At 36.7% G+C, this 21179-nt stretch overlaps 1 protein-coding gene across 1 annotated transcript in view; it reads left to right on the plus strand.

Annotated features, from left to right (window-relative positions):
- LOC138702769 (nucleolar protein dao-5-like) overlaps positions 1-21179 on the plus strand; it is a 966798-nt gene that overhangs the window by 109682 nt on the left and 835937 nt on the right. Inside the window, exon 2 of the mRNA XM_069830070.1 lies at positions 18561-18579. The gene's annotated coding sequence lies outside the window, so the exon portion shown is untranslated. The remainder of the gene's footprint in view (positions 1-18560; positions 18580-21179) is intronic.

The raw sequence follows: 21179 nt of genomic DNA on the forward strand, positions 1-21179 counted from the left end.
TTCTTGTGTAAGATTCTTAAAGGTGTCAATATTTCTTAAACAGTGTCAGCTTTCGTATTCCTATGAAGGACATGAGACATCACAAACTCTTCTATATTAGAAATTCTAAACCTTTCTCTCCGATCTCCACATGTATTAAAAATTCTAATATACATGTAGGCGATTTCGATCCATTCAATGTATAGAAGTATTAGAACATGGCAATGTCTTTGCTAATATTAATTGCATTATCTTTCTACACATTTTGGTAATAGTTTTTGTAAGAATCAACTTATTTCCATAAAATTTAATTCTTGTAAATTAATCATTGTAAACTTTGTTCTTCATTTTGTTATTATCTCAATTATTTAATTTGTACCATAGTTGTTCATTTTATTGTATTAATTGTATCACTGTGCTGGACTTTTATTGACCAATTTCTGTTGTCCAGCACATAAATATAAAAAAAATGAATAAGTAGGGTAGACCAGAGCAATTGTAAATAAATGCTGTGATAAATACAAAACTGGCAATATAGAAATTTCATTTCGGGGAATATTTAAATTAACATGTTGGCTAACCTACAAAGCAGTTTGGCGCCAAATAGGAGTAACTGCTTAGTTGTGAACGAATGTTTTGTAAGAGTCTACAAAAAAAAAGTTCAGAAAGAATTTTGCATCACCTTCATTTTTGGCATTGTAAGTAAAAGCACAGTGCTATTTTTTTAAGAATATGTTGTTTTTATGAGTTCGTTAACATATGTTACAATGGTTTTGAGATTTCCCATAACCCCAGTTCATTAAATTATGACGTGTTTACATTTTCCCCATAGTTTTAATTGCTTGGGGTAATTGTAAACATGTTTTACTATGGTTACGTTTCGTACTTTTCAGTAGGTAATCAAAATGTTAAGAAATTATATTAGAAAGAGACCCCCACTCAACTACACTGTAGAGGATTTAGAGAGGGTTGTGACAGATGTGAAAAATAGTAACTATAGTTATCGTGAAGCTCAGGAGAGGTATTGAGTTCCTATATCCGTCAGATATCACAGGTTAAAGGAACGAAATGTACCAGTGACCAACATTGGAGATGGAAGGAATACAGCTCTTTCTTCTGAAACAGAACAAAAATGTTCAGTGTCTGATAGTCCGTGCGAAAATTGGTGTTTACAATTACCCCCTCTAAAAAGGGGTAAATGTAAACACGTGGGGTAAATGTAAACTAGCAATTAAAAGATGAAAAAAGTCAACCTTCTTATTTTAAACCTATTTTCAGGGAAAAGAAAGATCTAAAAATAACACAATGTTTCTTTGTCATGCTTACCGTTATTTAGAGTTGTGTAATGTTGAAATTGTTTACCAGAGAGGCGGGGAAACAATGGTCGAGGACAGCAAAGAACAGAGTTTTGTGGAAAGAACTAGAAGGTCATTGTAAATAGATAACGTAATCAGTGTTAAGATATTGTAAATAGTAAAGTCAGTATTAGTGAAAGTGTAAGATAAGTTTTGTAAATAGTAAAGTCAGTGTTGAGAAAGTGTCAGTTAAATAGTGTAAATAGGTAAATAGCAATCAGTGTTTGTCAAAGTACCGGTGTCAGTATAATGTGTATAGTGCAAGAAAAAAAAATGAACAAAGAACAGTGCGGAGACTAGTTAAAGTTGAACAGGGTTATTAACCATGTCACAAAAGTAGTATACACGACAAGCTCGCCTGGATTGGCTCACCAAGCGAGTACACTTGACCCATCCCTGTCGAGGGGATTCTAACCCCATCACAAGAGGCCTGTGCCCAACATGGGACATCATGGCTAACATTCATTCATTCATTCATTCATTCACATTCAATGTTGAAATATATTTGAGATCTGTGAAAAGTGTTTACAATTACCCTGGTTTACCCTAAATTAATAAATATTACCGATATTATTATTATTATTATTATTATTATTATTATTATTATTATTATTATTATTATTAGTGGTGGAAAAGTGTATTACGTTCTTTTTTCGCCACATGGCTAATAGCGTTGCGTTAATAACGGTTTTGATCTGTTTCGCGATATGTCTACAGCTCGGCGTGACGAAAGCCACTCACTGCGTACAAGACGCTCGGCTGCGAAGTTATTTAGCCCAGCTACCACCGCACCGATGCGATCGGACGTTGAACCTCAGTATCATTACGTCTGTCCATCGACATGCATTAGCCAACTGTGGCAATATAGGCCGCCGTGCATGACAGCCTTGCGACAGCATACTCGAGTTGCATATCTCGTCCGCAGTCAATAGGGGTACTTCCAGCGCGAACCTGTTCCTGCCGGGAATTCCTTGCATCGCCGTTGCATATTGGAACTCAAGGTTGAATCGCTCGAGGGGATCCGATGTCAATGACACTTTTAATGTATAGTTCTTTTTTCAATTTTTTAGGTCGTCTTATAAGTAGTGTTGCTTTTTATGTTAGATTTTTTGTAAATGTTTAATGATTTTCTTTAATTAAGTATTGGGCAATGCAATTTATAGAGAGCTATGGTGATTACTGCGTAATTTTCTGAGCATATGGTAGTCGTCAATTTTTAATACACGGAATATAAAATGGAGGTGATAAAGTTCGATATTAGAGTCCTTATAAAGCACTACTGGAAAAAAATAAATAAATAAAAAAGTTGCTGTCGAGGCTTGAAAAATATGTGAAATCGAGTGTAAAGATGTCGTTAGCCTGTAGCACAACCTTCGTTCCAGCGTTTTGAATAATGGACTTAAAGATTTACAACGTCCTGGAAGACCTAAGGTATGGAATATTGAGAAAATACGCAGAGTTTTGAAATCTTACACAAGTTGTATACTGTTCTCCAACCAGGAGATTAACCGTGAAAAGAATGTGCTTACTATTGCGTCATATATTGGAGCGAAATATACAATCTTACCGTTATAACGTCAGTTTAAAAAACATGCGCTCTCCTGCATATGTTATTTTCTGTATGGAGGGATTAAAAGATCAGGAAATTAACCGTGATCTAATTTTGTAACTAGGGTAGTATAAATATATGTGTATCAGTGTTATCGTTTGTGCTGTGAGAGTTAGCCAATGGAGATGTGTGTACCCACGTGTGTGACCTTATGACATCAACATTCATTCACAGCATTTCCCCGCTGCGTCTCATTCCTCTGAGACTTTCTCCTGGTTGGAGTACAGTATCTGTACCTCATGAATTGACACCTGAACAGGCTCAGCGCAGAGAGGATATCTGTCATCAGCTTATCGCTAATCACATGGATGATAGATTATCGTCTGTCTCGTCCTGTACTGCTCAATGACTGAATCACAACTGTGAAAGCCGAATCCGTAGAACTGATTGTAAACAGAAGACACACGATATCAGGGGACTGCAGAAGTCGTCCTCAGCCCACTTTGTTTGCGTACCGTGAAGCGGGAGATTTTACATCGAATCGATCTTCAAACTTATTTTGCATCGAAACGATACATTTCCGGACATGGGTTCCCAATCAAACCTTTATCTACTTAGTCCCCTCTACAACCCCTAGAAGTTTGTAATAGGAATTCTGAAACATCCTGTGTGTGTGTGTTTGTATGTATACACACATAGATACTATATAGGCTACATATAAATAGGCCTATACTTGCATATAAAATACAAAACACAAAGTGGAAAATACAAAATACAAAACACAACACACAAAATACTGAATACAAAATAGAAATACAGATACAAATACAAATTCAAGTGGAAATACATACATACATACATACATACATACATACATACATACATACATACATACATACATACATACATAAATTTATTATATTCCATAGATCTTACATGAGCAATGAAGCTTTAAGATGTGGAACAAGTCAAAATTTTAGAATATTACAATTACAATTTTTACAATATTTTACAACATACATACATACATACATACATACATACATACATACATGCATACATACATACATGCATACATACATACATACATACATACATACAGTACCGTCAACGAGGGCTACTTTGACCCTTAAGGTGTTACTTGAACCCAGAAGAAAAAAAAGTTTTCGTCGATGTAAAATAACAGTTTGGTGTCGAAAGTTGTGGTTTTTTTCTCTGTAAACTTTCATCTGTACAAATATTTTCACCTAAATTACTCCAGTGGTAAGTAAACATTTTTTTCTTCTGGGTTCAAGTAACACCTTAAGGGTCCAAATAGCCCGCGTTGACGGTACATACATATGTACATACATACATACATACATACATACATATATACATTTATTATATTCCATAGATCTTACATGAGCAATGAAGCTTTAAGATGTGGAACAAGTCAAAATTTTAGAATATTACAATTACAGTTTTTACAATATTTTACAATTTTTACAGTTTTACAATTTAATAATTTTCTACAATGATGAGGTAAGGTCCGAGGATTCGCCAAAAGATTACATGCATACATACATACAATTGCAATATAGCATCAATAAATAAATAATGTAGGCATATATCAGTGCCATTTAATTCCCATAATTCTCTCATTAAAATTAAATGGAATATAAAATTAATAAAAACATACCTCCTCCCTAAAATAAATACCTAACGACGCAGTGAATGAAACTTACAGTCTACTGTTGCTTTTATTTATTTATTTATTTATATAGACCCTAATGGTTTTGCTGAAAATTCAAGTTTTAAAGTGTACTCACATTTTCAGTTCATACAGTGTACTCGAATATTTTTGTGACATCAATCGTTAACACTCTCTGTTGTACTTTTGGCGTAAGCCAGACTAAACCATTTGGCGAAGGTACATCCTAGTAATAAATAGCTTCAAGATCAACTAACTTCATTGAGCTGTTGTCTTTAATTTGTCAGTGGTGGCAATTAAAAGAAACCTCTACGCATATAATTTCTGTAATGCAGATTGCCATAAAAGGAATTCGCTGATATAAAGAAAATATGAAAACATTTATCTTTTGTTTCCTGAAATCTTTATATTTTTCTTCCTAATCATTTCCCCGTTTCAAAGCAGTAATGCTATTGATCTTGCCACCTGTTTGTAGGTCTTTCATACCATATGGTTTATACTGTATCTAGGCTAAGTTCTACAGTTCATCAGAATTCGCTTCCATGGTGACCAGGGAAGTAGCTTTATGTTTTCACTGGCGGTCACAGTGAAGTAAATGGGATACGATCCCCCTGATAGCAGACATGAAATATTGCTATTAGAAAGCTGCGAACGCAATGTGACAGATTTCTCGTAAACTGCTGTGCAACGTTCGTTATTAAATTTCACTCATTTGGAGGACAGGTGATGTCAAATTATATCCTTTATCATCTGTGACATGAAAAATAGCAATTTTTACACACTGCCAGACAGTCTGCTCGTCATGTTAACCTTAGAAAGCGTTTTAATACTGAGAGACAAGTTTTATTGACATCCTTGAAATCTTTTTGGCTGCTATAGAACTGCCTGAATTTCCATCCACAATTATAAAAAAGTCTTTCATAAAAAGATGTCATATTTACTGTACACTAATACATTGGTGCCTCCCATAACGAAAACCTCGAAAAACGCATAACCCGCATAAAGAATGCGAGATTCGACAGGAAATCGACTCTCATAACGAACCATATCCCTCATAACCAGGCTTCGGTCCTGGGCAGAGAAATGCATGAAGTTCAGAACGCACGGCAGATAGTGTTGTGTTGGTCGAGTGGAGTGGGAGATAGAGCGCGCTGTTCCTTCATGTCCCAACATATAAAGAGTTAGTCACAGTACGGCACAAAATATATTTCATCCTGTACAGATGCAGTATATACAGTACATTCCTAGTGTAGACAATAAATGTTTACCATTAAAGTATTAACGTGAGTTGTAACCTTCAATCAGGTGTTCCTACGAGTGACTCAAGTTCTATCCATCCTTCATCATATGATAGCGCAGAGTTTTTTTTACTTGGTTATTTAACGACGCTATATCAACTGCGAGATTATTTAGCGTCGATGGAACTGGTGATAGCGAGATGGTATTTGGCGAGATGAGGCCGAGGATTCTCCATAGATTACCTGACATTTGCCTTACGGTTGGGGAAAACCTTAGAAAAAACCCAACCAGGTAATCAGCCCAAGCAGGAATCGAACCCGCGCCCGAGCGCTACTCCGGATCATATATACTTCGGTACATCATAATAATATATAATATACTTTTCGATTTCTGGTAAAATTCATGTTCTGGGAATAATAAGTTAATTAAGTAGTAAAAAATCGCTGCAATCGAAAAGTATTGGAATAAATTTGAGTAAGGAACAAAAAAAGTTTCCTTCCCAGGCAGGATTCGAACCACGAAAGTCTTAGTTACCAGTCTATCGTGCTGTGGAGTGAACAAGGCTCTAAAATCAGCTACAAGGGTCGGTCCGGTTTTTTTTTGCCACTCCTACACATAATGCGTTGGACATTGTGCCACTGTCACATATTCTGTGACACAGTACATGAGGGTAGGCCACCAAAGGGAAAACTGAGAGGTAGAACTTAAACTGAGGGGATTCAATCCAGCATCGGAACTGGAATCCGGTATGGTTTAGTGGATAAAGCGTCAGCACATAGAGCTGAAAACCCGGGTTCGAGTCCCGGTGCCGGAGAGAATTTTTCTTTGTTCTATCCATCCTTCTTTTGTTACTCTGCTGAAGAAGCAAAATTTCGCATCTCGTTGAATTTGTAAAGGTCTGAAGTCATACTTAATGAACTTAATTGCTACAGCATCGTTTAATAAGCAGAGAATTCTCCAAGGCTTTTATTGCGAGTTAGGATGCTAGGTAATGTGGCATGGTTCTTAAAGCATTACAAATTGTACGTAAACAGCAATCTGGACGCTGAATTGTTGTGTTGTCCGCTACGGTTTCTAAAATTCCGCGAGTCCCATTAGTTGAACAACAGTGTGGTTGCTTTCCGTGGATGGTACTGTACGTGTTTTATAAATAATGGAGACCAGAATGTCTTGTTTATCTAGATTAAATCGTAATGCACCGAGATTAAGTTCTTAACACTTTCTCTGCATTGAAAGTCCGTGTTGTGTAGCTTCCACTAGCCTACAAGACGCACTCAGCTGCGGTTTTGTTGCCTTGTTAAAATAGAAACCGCCTCATCACTTAAGAAGTGCTGAACAGAACTGTAACGCCTGTTCGTTATGTTTCTTGTGCAACTACTATATTTACACTCCACTTTCGCTTGTCAGTAATGAGAAAGTTCTTACATAAATTATCGAATATCCATCACGGGGTCCGACCCGATGTCTCGCAGTACAAATTCGTATGTGTGAAGTGTGGAGTTCGATTCCCGAAACGAGGTCAAAATTTAATTTTCCTGTACAATATAAGTAAATTAAGGGGTTAGGTACAGCTTGCAGCAATACAATTTTGGAAATATTCAACATTTTTAGTATGTGTAAAACACTGTTCTTCTGCTGCTATATGGAAAAAATATTTTTACGATTAAAAAAATTATTTACATTTTTTTTTTTTTTTTTTTTCAAAATTCAGTTCACTGTGCAGTGATGAAGCGTTTTCCACATAACTAAAAAACTGTCCAACATTCTATGGTATTTTTGTGTGTATTTATGCATGTCATATTTTCAATATGATGCAAGATCACTTCTCTATCTTCGATAGATTCAGATAAAAAATAAATTAATTAAAAAATTGTCAAATATCAGTATTTTCTTCTAACACAAAATAAAAGAAAAATTATTTATCAAGAGTTTTAGCAATAAAATAAAAGAGAGAAAACATTAAAAAGTTAACAAGTTGATTAGTTATGAGGGAAACACTTCATCCCTGCACAGTGAACGACCAATATTATGAATTTTGAAAAAAATATATATATATATAATTTTTTTTTAAATCATAAAAATATTTTTTACACATAGCAGAAGGACAGTGTTTTACACATACCAATTTTCATTATTATACAAGATATAGTAATGGAGGAAAAAAGTGTTGAATATTACAAAATGTTTACTGCTGTAAGCTGTACCTATTCCCTTAAAGCATGCTGAATTGTAGGTATAAAATTTATGTGTAAATTATATCCATCGACTTGGTGTGATAGCACACATTGTTTGTTCTAAAGAACAGGATAGCTTTCGTTTAGGCAGATCTTGTATATAGTCCACATTTGTAATTAATCAGCTAATAGAGAAAAAATAGACAAGTAAATATCCATATCCACGTTAAATTCATTCACAACACTAAAGCTTCATTGAAGAATATTATGGAATATTCTAAGGAAACGAGGACAATATAGAATCCAAATAGATTAATGAAGGTGTCAGACAAGAGGGTGTCCTCCTTCACACATACTATTTAATTCCTATATCGACGATGTCATTAAGAACTGGTAGAATGTTTTAGATGCTTTTATTTTAGGACATCCGTATTTAAATGCTATACTGTTAGCAGATGACCAGGCTGTATTTGCAGATTCAGAATGTAATTTTAAAAAAGGCAACATTAATTAATATTATATAACTTAATGATAGAAAACTCTGTGTGTGTGTGTGTGTGTGTGTGTGTGTCTAATGCCTACCCACTTCACTTTGCGTGATTCGGGTTCCGCATACTGCGGATAGATGACAGAACTGTGACCCATTTTCAAGTTGCACGCCATTTCGGCGGGCCACGTTATGCATGATGTGTATAGGCCTATGTGAAGAGTTACGTCGTGTACTAGGGTGAGTGAACTGTATGTTAAGTGTTCGTGTAAGTGTAGTGTAGGGAATGGGTAAGGATGATGAAGGTGAGGAAGGGAGAAGGGGAAATCCGGTGCCGGCACGTAGCCTACTCCTGTCGAATAGCACCAAGAGGGCCACCAGGCTTATCGTCCCCATCCGACGGACGAATCACTATCAACAGTGTCATATGCCTTCCCTTCATATGCACTGCGGAAATATTTGAAATTTAACCCTGGCATATTGATGCACAATCTAGTGATTAGAAGTTGTGCACCGCCATCTCTCCTAGTCCCGAGTTAGACATTTTACATGAAAATTTCTGACCCCGCCTGGCTGGCTAGTCTGAAGGCAGACACGCTACCACAGAGCTAACTCGGCGGACACAGATAACTACAATCTTAAATTTTCTACTGTTAAAACAAAAGCTGACTTCATAGGTATCTCAATATGTTGTTTAGTGACCTGTCCGAAGATAGGTTTGAACCTTATAAGTGACACCAACGAGGCATGTCTCTTGAGGCAACTAAGTCAGGAGATAATGGGGTAGGGTGGTCAGTTATTTTACCCCCCCCATTGTATACATCGCTGTCTAATAACATATTACACTAATCAGACTTCAGATACATACAAACAATTGTTCTTCCTGATAATAGATGTAGGCCTACTTATCAGCCAGAACCTCAATCAGAGACACATTTTCGAAATCTATGTATGTAACCTCAGGGGAAAGAGTCAAATCCAATGTGTTGTTGTATTCAATAGTTTGGTAGAATGTTTCAGTATAATTATTAGTTTGCTTATCAGGTAGTAAACAGAATATGAGTGGTAGGTGGACTACTAGCGTCGTGCATTACAGGCGCTATGTCCCGTTCAATTTTATCGGATATGGCGAAGTTCGATATTCGCCGATGTTCGCTCTGCAGAAGAAGACCTGTCGTGTTTGTTCAACCTTGTTACAGAAATATTTGCTGTCCTCCATTTCAATCCCTTCATGTTTTAACCGTTTAAGGATATTAACACACATGTTACGATTGGTTTTTCATATGGAGAATACAGGGAATAAACCTGATGTCACGTTTTACTGTTTTATAGGAGAGCAAGTTAAAAGTTTCAAGACTCATTATGTTGTATTGTCTTTAGGTTATCAGTAGGGCTGAAGAAAAGTAATGATATCAGTGTAGCAATAATTTCTATATACATTGTTTACAAAATGCTTCCCGTTGCCGGGTGTCTCTACTGTCTGTAAACCTGCTTGAGTGGCGTGAGGTTGTATCAAAATTCCGAAACAAAAATCCAACAAGGGACAGATAATAAGGCGTCTGAATTCACGAGCATGAGGAAATTGTTTTTTTAGTGGGTTATTTTACGACGCTTTATCAACAGCTTAGGTTATTAACGTCTGAATGAAATGAAGATGATAATGACGATGAAATGATTCCAGGGTCCAGCACATTTGCTCATATTGGGTTGAGGGAAAACTTCGGAAAAACCTCAACCAAGTAACTTGCCCCAACCGAGAATCGAACCCAGGCCACCTGGTTGGGGAAATTGTGTTTGACTTAATTGATAATGGTATTTTTTGTAAAAAGGTTAAAAAATCAACGTAATAGGTGGATGGAACATCTGGAAAGAATGGAGGATCTCCGAATTTCCAAGAAAGCTTTCCAATATGCTCCAACAGGAAGCAGAAATGTTGGACGTTCTAGGTTTCGTTGGAGAGAACAATTCTAATGGGGACAGAACGGGCCTACCGGCTTAACTAGTGATGATGTTGATGATGATTTTTGGTAAATGTAATGTTTGTTCTGAGTTAATTAATTTGAAACATAAGTATTCCTCTGAATATAAGTTGTATTATGAGTTCTTTCATACGCAGCGGACTGTACAAGTATTTTGTATACACAGAGCTCTTCGTACGATGCAGCGTAGCCTATAACCAATATTTTTTTTTTTCAGCCCTAATTATCAGTCTTCAAATTTCTTTGGAATAATGAAGTTGTTATTCTAGATAGTTAAACTACACAAATCTACGCTACTTGAGCTATTACGTGACATCTAAAACATAAAGTCGATCATCTTGGACTTGTCAAGTTTTTCCCCTGTGCTCTTCATATGAAATAAGACGAAGTTTGTAATCTATTGGTTGCCTCTCTCGTGTTCGAACATTGCAGGACACTAGTATGTACAAATCATTGATAAGTCAACATATGGCTAGTAGAGAGTTTCGTGAAAAACTGAGGGCAACTCTTGAAGAAGGTTTGTCGGTAGACCTGTTAGAAAATGGACTGTCGAAATTCGTTGTTAAGCCTATTCTTGAAACGATGATGATTATGATTGTGATGGTGTTGGTGGTAAATCATTGAATGTAAGTCCATTGCATTAGTATTATTCTTATTTTATTGCTGAATTTCTATCTTAGTATATTTTATATTTGACGTCTTATAAGGTTTCCTTCTTGTTGCGTCATTTCACATTTTCTACCGTAATGCTAATGTTCTTAGCAGCAATATAATTATTCTTCGAGTTTTATGAAAATTAAATGAGATGAATATGAGAGTTAATTCGATTAGTTAAGTGATGTCGGCTCTAATTTGCACTAACAGAGAGAAATCGTATGCTCTCCTTGTGCTGTTCCACTCAGTTTGGCGTCTGGCCAAGTACAAGATCTTCACGGGCTTAATGCATATGTTTTCGTTGCCATTTTGTTCCTCGCTGCGTGTATAGTGCCGTATTTTATGCTCTAATAAAATCGTGTGTGTAGACTAGATGCAGAACATAAACAGTTTTAATATGAGTAAATCATACTTCATTGAATTTTCTCTGCTTCCATTTGGTATTACGTGTTTGTAAATATTACAAAAGTAATCTAATATTTACGGAGCTTATTTGAATATCACTTCCTCTCTTGATTCAGTGCTTAAATCGGTATTAGAGCGTAGTTCTGTATTTAAAATAACTATTGAAACTCGCATAAAATTTGCACAAAAATTATTAGAACATACATAATAAATATACAATCAATTGCAAATATCGTCTTATTATTAGTAAAACCGATTAAGTCCATTTTTTGTGTAACATACGTTAAGTACAGTCCGTGCTCTGTATTCTAGTAAAATCGAATAAGTCCGAAATGTAGTAGACAAGAAACCAATTACAGTCAACTCCGGTTATAGTGAACTCTGCGGACCAGCATATTTCGTTCACTATATCCGACGTTCACTAAAACCGAAGTGTCTGTTTTTATACTACTGACGTTGGCAGTATTAATGCCCGTTTGGGACAAACCACGTTCAATATCAGTACCTACTAATGTTCGCTTTATCTTCAAACTTAAACATTTTACGCTTCGACATTCTGATGTTCACAGTTCGAAACTTGAATCTAATCAGGCCATGTAGGAAGTAGGCACTGACCGATTTCGCACCTCTTCCCACTATGATCCGTCCCAGAAATCTGTGGAGTAACTCCTCGCATATGGGGGCGAAGTCTATCTGTGCCGGAGTGTATTGCGGGCAGCATCAGCTCGAGTCCGCTAAGGGGTAAGATGCTCGTGGTAGAAGGTAGAGTAGAGTTCAGATAGAAATTATTCCCTCCTACAAGCGATTGCTCGCTTCGTCCAAGCAATACCTACCCATAGTAGTCATTGGTCCTAGCCCCTGGTATGCATAGGGGCCTTGATTCGTCTTTCTGCTCCACAGATTCCTGGGACGGACCATAGAGGTATGCTATTGTGTACTGTGCCTTGGAATTTCCTCGGGTTTACTTTTAAAAAGATGCGAGAGGAAGAGTTGAGGACCATTATAGGCCTACTGTAATCCTTCTCGTATTTACCCTTTGGCCATCACTCTACTCTCTTTTACAAAAGAAAACACTTTCTCTTCCTGTTCTTATAATAATCTCTTTTAAAGGAATCAGAACTAATCCTTCCTTTATCCCTCACTGCGTACACTATTATTCTCTTTAACATGTTTCAAGCTGTCCAGGAAGCTAAACAAATCGTTTGTCTTTCATTACACTTAAATAGTAGAAGGTTAGAGATTTTGTTCTGAACATATTCTTGGAAGTTTATAGGAGTAAGGGTCCACACCTGTGGAGTAACGGTCAGCGCGTCTGGCCGCGAAACCAGGTGGCCCGGGTTCGAATCCCGGTCGGGGTAAGTTATCTGGTTGAGGTTTTTTCCGGGTTTTCCCTCAACCCAATACGAGCAAATGCTGGGTAACTTTCGGTGCTGGACCCCAAACTCATTTCACCGGCATTATCACCATTTCATCAGACGCTAAATAACCTAGATGTTGATACAACGTCGTAAAATAACCCAATAAAATAAAAATATAGGAGTAAGGGTTTCCTAAATTACTATTTTGGCCATTTTAAAATTACATTTTCTTTGGGAAGTTCTAGTTTTAGATTCACTATAACCGAAGTGAGGGTTCACTAGAAACGAAAATATTAATGTACTTTTTAATGCGAGTCGGCACCAACGATTTAGGTTCACTATAACCAAGTTCACTATATCCAGAGCTGAATTTAGGCCTACTTTATTAAAAGAATTTATCGTGATTTTTCGTGCATTAATAAAGTTTTAATTGCTGTTTTTACAAAGCTTGCTGTACTGGACTCAACTGGTTTTACTAGTAATAGGACAATATAATACCAAATATTCACGTGCCTATATACCCGTTACATTTTGATTTTTACTTAGAGTTCAAAATAGGATATTAAAATAACGTTATAGTTAGAAATACTCATGAAGTTCATTCCTGAATGTAAATATGAGCTCTATTTCGTCGTTCTTAAAATATCGAACCTGTATTCCCTGCCAGGTGCTTTATAATATTGCACACTCAAGAGCACTGATGGTCGGAAGATGTGAAGAACAAATTCTCTATCTTCCCCGAGCACAAGAACAAGCAGTAAGATGTTTGACAGCGAGCTTTGTGTTCAGTGCGGAAAGGAGGGAAGTGGAATTCAGTACCTACTTGTTAAATGTTTCCGGATAGTGAATTATTAATATTTTATATGGAGTAACAAAACATACAACACAAATTATATTTCAGTGTCGATTTCAAAATAAAAGAAACATAATATAGGCCTACTATATAACGTAATAAAGTCCGCTACTGCACGCTTTAGTACACCCGCTTCTATTATCGAACAACAATGTGATGAAGAATAGAAGGTTGAACACTTGTTAACTCTGCTAAATAAAGCGATGGAAAGAGTTGCATAATTTTTTCATACAATAATAATAATAATAATAATAATAATAATAATAATAATAATAATAATAATAATAATAATTAGGGCCGTGACATCGGTATATTTATGTTAGTTTGAGGTCTATTGAAGATGAACAGACGACGCCGAATAGAACGTAGTCGGCGTGTTTCAAGTGCAGGCAGCGGAAGCGAATTTGACACACGCCTAAGCAAGCACGTTCCGTGTTTTGTATACGATTATTGCGTATTATAAAATCAAGACAATACAATCATTGTATATAAGGGTTAATATCGGAAACATTGAGAATAATTGTTGCAAATCATACTTAAATTGTCACAAACTTGGTGAAACATAAGTCTGAAGAGATTTTTTTTAATATTTAGAGTTTTGCACTACAGTTTTAGAATGCAGAAAACGTATATGTCGTACAGTTTTGCTTTCCCTATATTTAACTGTTACATTAATTTATTTATCACATCTATTCCGTACCTTACTTTTCTTGCATGTTGTTTGCCTGGTTTCGGTTGCTGCTGCAATAAAGAACAACATTCATTTTCAAAGTTTCAAATGAAAATGACCGCCGAGTGTAACCTTGTACGCGGAAAAACTGCGTTCAACATCGGCTGAAACCAAGGGCGCATATGTAAAATATCAATTTCTACGTGAAGTTGATGACGATCGCACTTGTCAGCTGACAAAACTTTTGCAATTTTGCATAATTAATTTAAAGCACCGTTCTTTTTTTTGTGTTACTGTGTTCATTTTCGCACACACTTTTTTGCTTATATCACCTTGAAGACCATTCACTTTTGTGATTAGATTAGTTACTATCGAAATTTGCTCCACCAATTACACACCAATCTTTTCGAGACATTTGATTGTAGAGGGAATAAATCCAAAATTAGATGAACTATATTCACACTGCTTTTTAATATTTGGGTCACCAAGAAGAGTTTGGGCATTACTTATGGAAGCTGCATCGTTTCCATTAAACATCTGTATGACTCCTTTTACCCTAATATACAATAATCGTATTTATATATTATTATTATTTATATATTATTTTAATGTACCGAAGTACATATGATGTTTCCATGCAGATATTCTGCGTAATCGTACGATGAAAGAATAATGGAACGGAGAAAAATTCTCTCCGACACCGAGATTTTAACCCGGGTTTTCAGCTCTACGTGCTGATGCTTTATCCACTAAGCCACACCGGATTCCCATCAAGTCAGATCGAATCCTCTCGGTTTAAGTTCCACCTGTTGGGTTCCCTCTAGTGGCCGCCGGAGAGAATTTTTCTCTGTTCCACTACTCTTTCATCGTACGATGACGCAGAATATCTGCATGGAAACATCATATGTACTTCGGTACATTAAAATAATCTATATAATATGCGTAAATCACTTCGTAATTTAAGACGGCGCTTATTCCGTCGGATCCCGGCCAATCAGAACCCAAGAGATGGATTTTAAACCGAGAGGATTCGATCCGACGCCAGGATGGGAATCCGGTGTGGCTTAGTGGATTAAGCATCAGCACGTAGAGCTGAAAACCCGGGTTCAAATCCCGGTGCCGGAGAGAATTTTTCTCCGTTCCATCACTCTTTCATCGTACAATGATTGTATTGTATTGATTTTATAATACGCAATAATCGTATACAAAACACGGAAAGTGCTTGCTTAGGCGTGTGTCAAATTCGCTTCCGCTCCCTGTGCTTGAAACACGTCCGACGTCTTGTGTTCACCTTCAATCGACCTCAAACTAATACAAATATACCGATGTCACGGCCCTAATGATAATATAATAATGGTTTTATTTAGGCTATTTTTTTTACTTACTTACATACTTACTGGTTATTTGGTTGTTTGATTGGTTACTTGTTCGGGTGGTGGTTTGTTTGTTTTCGCAAAAAGAACTTCATTTGCACTAACTTCAAAGCAAGTCAAGAGTGCCTGCTCTATCAATAAGTGCCTATTTATCGCTTGGACCGACGCATTCTCCATTTACAACCATTGGCATTCAATATTCTCCACAAAGGTTTTCTCCTCCCACGTAAAATGTATTTTTACTTTGACATTTCAGTAGCCAAGTTGCTGTAAACAACAAAATTGGGCCATTGATCAAGTTACCAGGGTAGACTTAAATGGATTCTGTAATCATATACAAGAACTCGAGATTGCTATTGGGCAAGAGATGGTATAGTTCCGGATGCAATAGAATAATAATTGATATGATCGACCGAAATGATACGAGTGATAATACGGTGACAGGCATCTCTTCGGATGAATCTGAGTAGTTGTATTCCGAACATGAATTTGGTGCCTCCTTCCCTGATTCCTTTCTCGTTCCACCGAACCACTCGCTTTACCGATTGCAAGGGACGGAGACATCAGAACCCAGGCGTAAGAGATAAACCTAGTCCAGCCTAGCTGGGTAGGCTACACACACTCTCCGATGTTGAATGTGACCGAGTTTTATGTCGTCCTTGAATCCATTTCGATTAGAGTGGGCTGCTATGCAATATCTTCATTCTATTTTTTTTACTTGGATTTTGTCTTTAATGTAGAAATTTCAACGGCACTGTTAACGTATCGCCACTCAGGATGAAGTTTGTAAATACGCAAGAGTAACAGAGCCTCTGTATCAGATGACATAGGTTTTTATATTTCAATATTTTTAAAGCGATGAGAGACGTGAGAAAGGTCTTCCAGTGCTTAAACAATAAAAAAGGGTTGAATATAAATACATCTTCAAAAAATGAAGGTTGCAAATTCCTAAAATATTATTTAAAATTAAAAATGCGAAATAAGGCTTAATGTAGGCCCATCGACTGTGGTGCACTCTGGAGAGCTCTGACGAACTAAGTGGTCTACGCTTCTCGGCACTAACGAAATTTATAATAGTCACGCTCGTACAGTCGAGACGAATAACGGCAAGTTAAGGGCGATGCCATTGTACAAAATACATTCTGTAAACATCTAATACCGAAATTATAGTGAATTTTCTCCCAGTAACCAAGATTACTTACTTACTGACTTTTAAGGAACCCGGAGGTTCATTGCCGCCCTCACATAAGCCCGCCATTGGTCCCTATCCTGAGCAAGATTAATCCAGTCTCTACCATCATATCCCACCTTCCTCAAATCCATTTTAATATTATCTTCCCATCTACGTCTCGGCCTCCCCAAAGGTGTTTTTCCCTCCGGCCTCCCAACTAACACTCTATAAGCATTTCTGGATTCGCCCATGTGTGCTACATGCCCTGCCCATCTCAAACGTCTGGATTTAATGTTTCTAATTATGTCAGGTGAAGGATATAATGCGTGCAGCTCTGCTTTGTATAACTTTATCCATTCTCCTGTAACTTCATCCCTCTTAGCCCCAAATATTTTCCTAAGAACCTTATTCTCTGATACTCTTAATCTCTGTTCCTCTCTCGAAGTTAGAGTCCAAGTTTCACAGCCATACAGAACAACCGGTAATATAACTGTTTTATAAATTCTAACTTTCAGATTTTTTGACAGCAGACTAGATGACAAAAGCTTCTCAACCGAATAATAACAGGCATTTCCCATATTTATTCTGCGTTTAATTTCCTCCCGAGTGTCATTTATATTTGTTACTGTTGCTCCAAGATATTTGAATTTTTCCACCTCTTCGAAGGATAAATCTCCAATTTTTATAGTTCCATTTCGTACAATATTCTGGTCACGATACATAATCATATACTTAGTCTTTTCGGGATTTACTTCCAACCCTATCGCTTTACTTGCTTCAGGTAGAATTTCCGCGTTTTCCCTAATCGTTTGTCGATTTTCTCCTAACATATTCACGTCATCCGCATAGTGCTGTGGTCGTGCCGGAGAATCATTCCCATTCCGAGGCTTATTGTTAGGTTTCGTAACAAGCTGTTTTTTTACAGTGATGGGTTGTTGGCCCTTCGCCCAACCCCAACATGGAGGACCACTCCTTATCGGCTGTCCACGACTGCTTATTCAATATATTCGCAGCTACCCTCCATATCTGGAGGCCATCTCCTTTATCCGCAACCTGAGGACGCGCCATGAATATAAAACAAAATTTCACTTTGTTAATAAATAGAACTTGTAAAGATGAAGAATCCTCCCGCTTGATTTAGTCCCTATATTCTAGAGGTTAACGGACAGGACTTATGCTCAGAGGCTATGGGTTCGAATTTTGCATGGATTGACTATTTCGTTGGGTTTCTATCGAGCTTCTCTCTAACTGTGAGGCGAATGTGTGGTAATCCCAAGCGAGTCTTGGGACATATTTTGCCAAAATTTCACCTTGCTAATACCAAATCCATGACACGGGATAACTGAGCATTTGATACAACGTCATTAAGTAAACGATTAAAAACAAAGGGAACTTATCAGTTAAAACCAGCATGTTGTCACTGAAATACTTAAATAGGCTATACATTATACCCATAATGAAATGCACATAATATAATCGACCAAAGCGTACTACTTCTCAAAGAATCGCTTTTAAGTGTTATCTATTTTATTGCATTCAAAATGTATTTTCCATATAAATTCTGACTTAATTCATCAGATAGTTTTTTTTTATTCTAACGCTGGTGTTTCTTCTGTTTCAGATTTCGCGTCTTCCGGAAGGTAAGTAGGAACGTAAATTACCGTAATCATCTTCTTTTTCTTCATATCAGGCTATTCGCCTGTTCTTCCTAGAGCAGAGTACACCTTGCTCCATCCTTCGTTGGAGTTCAGGACCACATATTTCTTTGGAGGAAGTTGTCTCTTGTTATTTTTAGAATTGTATTGTATACCGAAATAACGTAGCAAGAAGTGAAATGTTTCGATTTAGGAAACCTTAAACAGTATAACACTTCGTGTAGAATGTTTTTAAATAAAACTATGTACCGTAATTTCACACAACTATGGTCCAACAAAGCACCACTTTTTAGATTTCCCAATGTAATTTCCAAAATATAGCTATTCGAAATATTTTTTTTTTTACTGCTAGCAACTGCAGAAAGATCAGGATTTAATATCAAAGACATTTGTTATTCCAGATGTAGTTTATATATGGAATTTTTTTTTATGAAGTATGGACTATAGTTGTATTATGAAGTCACAACTATAGTCCATAGAATATTTCCTAATATAAATCGCTCATGTTCCGTAGTTGAGAGGATGTTTTTGCAACTACTGTATGTCATACAGCAGTCAATAATTTTTAATATAAAATACAGATTGTCGGAATACAGCAAGAAAAATTCTTTATTTCTTGGTTTTAACACAACCGCTTATTCTTTAAGAAAAATACAATTTGTATCAAATAATAAAATCAATGTAAAACCAAAACAAATTCAAGATAACCATTCTTAATCAAATATTCTCAAACAGGTACATAATCAATTGGTAATTTTTTTGTTCAACTCCATAGATCCTCAAGTTCGCACATGTAAAAAGCTTTCATTTCGTACTTTGCTGCTTTCGCTTACTCATAGATCGTTTAATATTCTTTTTAGGATAAAAAAGGCAATCTGCCTTGTTTGGCCACTTCCATAGGTTTCCAGATCTGGTCATGCATTTTATATATATGCCCCATTGGTCTCCACTTTCATAACTTTCCCAAGCCAGTATTCTCTTTCATAATCAGAACTACAAACTCCTCTCTTGCAGGGAGATAATTATCATTCTGGACCTCATGGCTTGATGTATCTTCGAAGGTTTCTTCAATATCTGACAAGTTCAATGAAGCATCTGATGCCAAGGAATATCCACCTTCATCTTCTTCGATAGAACTCTCTACCGCCTTCGCCTTGCGAGAATCTTTCTTTCTACTCGAGCAAATTGCAATTTTTGAGGTAGATGGTAATGAAAATTTTTCAATCTTCTGCTGAAATACTTTTACCTGGCTCAACATCAAGCTTCTTCTTTCTCTCTTTATTGATGTTTCTTGTTCTACTGCTTGAGTCCTTGTCATTGGACTTCCTTCTGGGTTCCTGACGTTTGGATCAGAATATGATGGCAGGCATTCTAAAACTTTCGCTGCACAAAGAGGAGAGATTTCAGTCTTCCTGAATTCATCTTGAAAACTGGCTTGCGACATCGGAAAAACTTTATTCATGAGCTTATTTAACAATGAAGGAAATACATTGTTGGGGACTGTTGGCATGCTTCTTCCATCTGGTGTCGCTTTTCACTCATCAAGTATTTGTCACCAGAGATATTTTAATGGCCCAAAACAAGCTATGTGTGGTGGTTGCATCAGATAGGTCGCATTTGGAGGCTGCAAAACCTGTGATAATTCATTCTTGTGACATTCTAAAAAGCATTCCGCCCAACGTCTTCCAGACAGGTTCTTAGTGAATTCTGGTACTTTGTGGTCTTAGCTACCCAGGTAAATTTTCACAATACACCTAAGGTCGAATAAAGTTATCGGAAATCCAAAACTGGACGTGGTTATAGCATGCTCGACGAATGCGTCACCATATGGCTTATAGGACCTTCCTGCCACCTTTCTAGTGAGAATTTTATTAGACAACGCCATCAGAAACTATAAAAAATTCTGTAATGTAAGAACCGAAACCAGAAGTCGGAACACAACTATGGTCCGCAAAAATGATAGGACCATAGTTGAACTCCAAGTACCATTTTCTATTATTCTTCCAATAAATATGAAAATACATATGCATCTGTAAAAATATTCCTTAATTGTATGTAAGAACTAAATTACCTGTCATGTAGATAATCAAGAACTGCTTGTTGTGGTAACCGGTGGCCGAGAAAGTTTGCAGCTGACGACCTAACGTGCAAAACATAACTCCAATTGACAGTTGACTTGCGAAAAAACATGGCAGTCAGGGTGCGTTCCATAAGCCTCACAATTACTCTATCTATGCTCTCTACTTCAATATTTAAGTAATCACTAAATGTCACTAGGAATTCAGATATCGATGTTTTCGTGATCGCGGGTGTTTGGACCATAGTTGTGTGAAATTACGGTACTTTATTTTTAATGTGGAATAGTAATAATGATAAGTGATGTGCAAGATATGTGTGACGCATGACGGAAGCCGATAGCGCAACTGAGGACAATGGAGGTGCCGATTTGCGGTAAGGAAATAAAATGGGCGCATCATGTAAGAGTTAATTAATGTTAGTAGTGACTTTTATTATTTGGAAATTGAATCAGCATTTATGAATTTAACATTAATATTCTGGAGCATAAAGGAAATATTTTTAAGGGG

The sequence above is a fragment of the Periplaneta americana genome, chromosome 7, assembly GCF_040183065.1.
Source record: "Periplaneta americana isolate PAMFEO1 chromosome 7, P.americana_PAMFEO1_priV1, whole genome shotgun sequence".
Lineage (NCBI taxonomy): Eukaryota > Metazoa > Arthropoda > Insecta > Blattodea > Blattidae > Periplaneta > Periplaneta americana.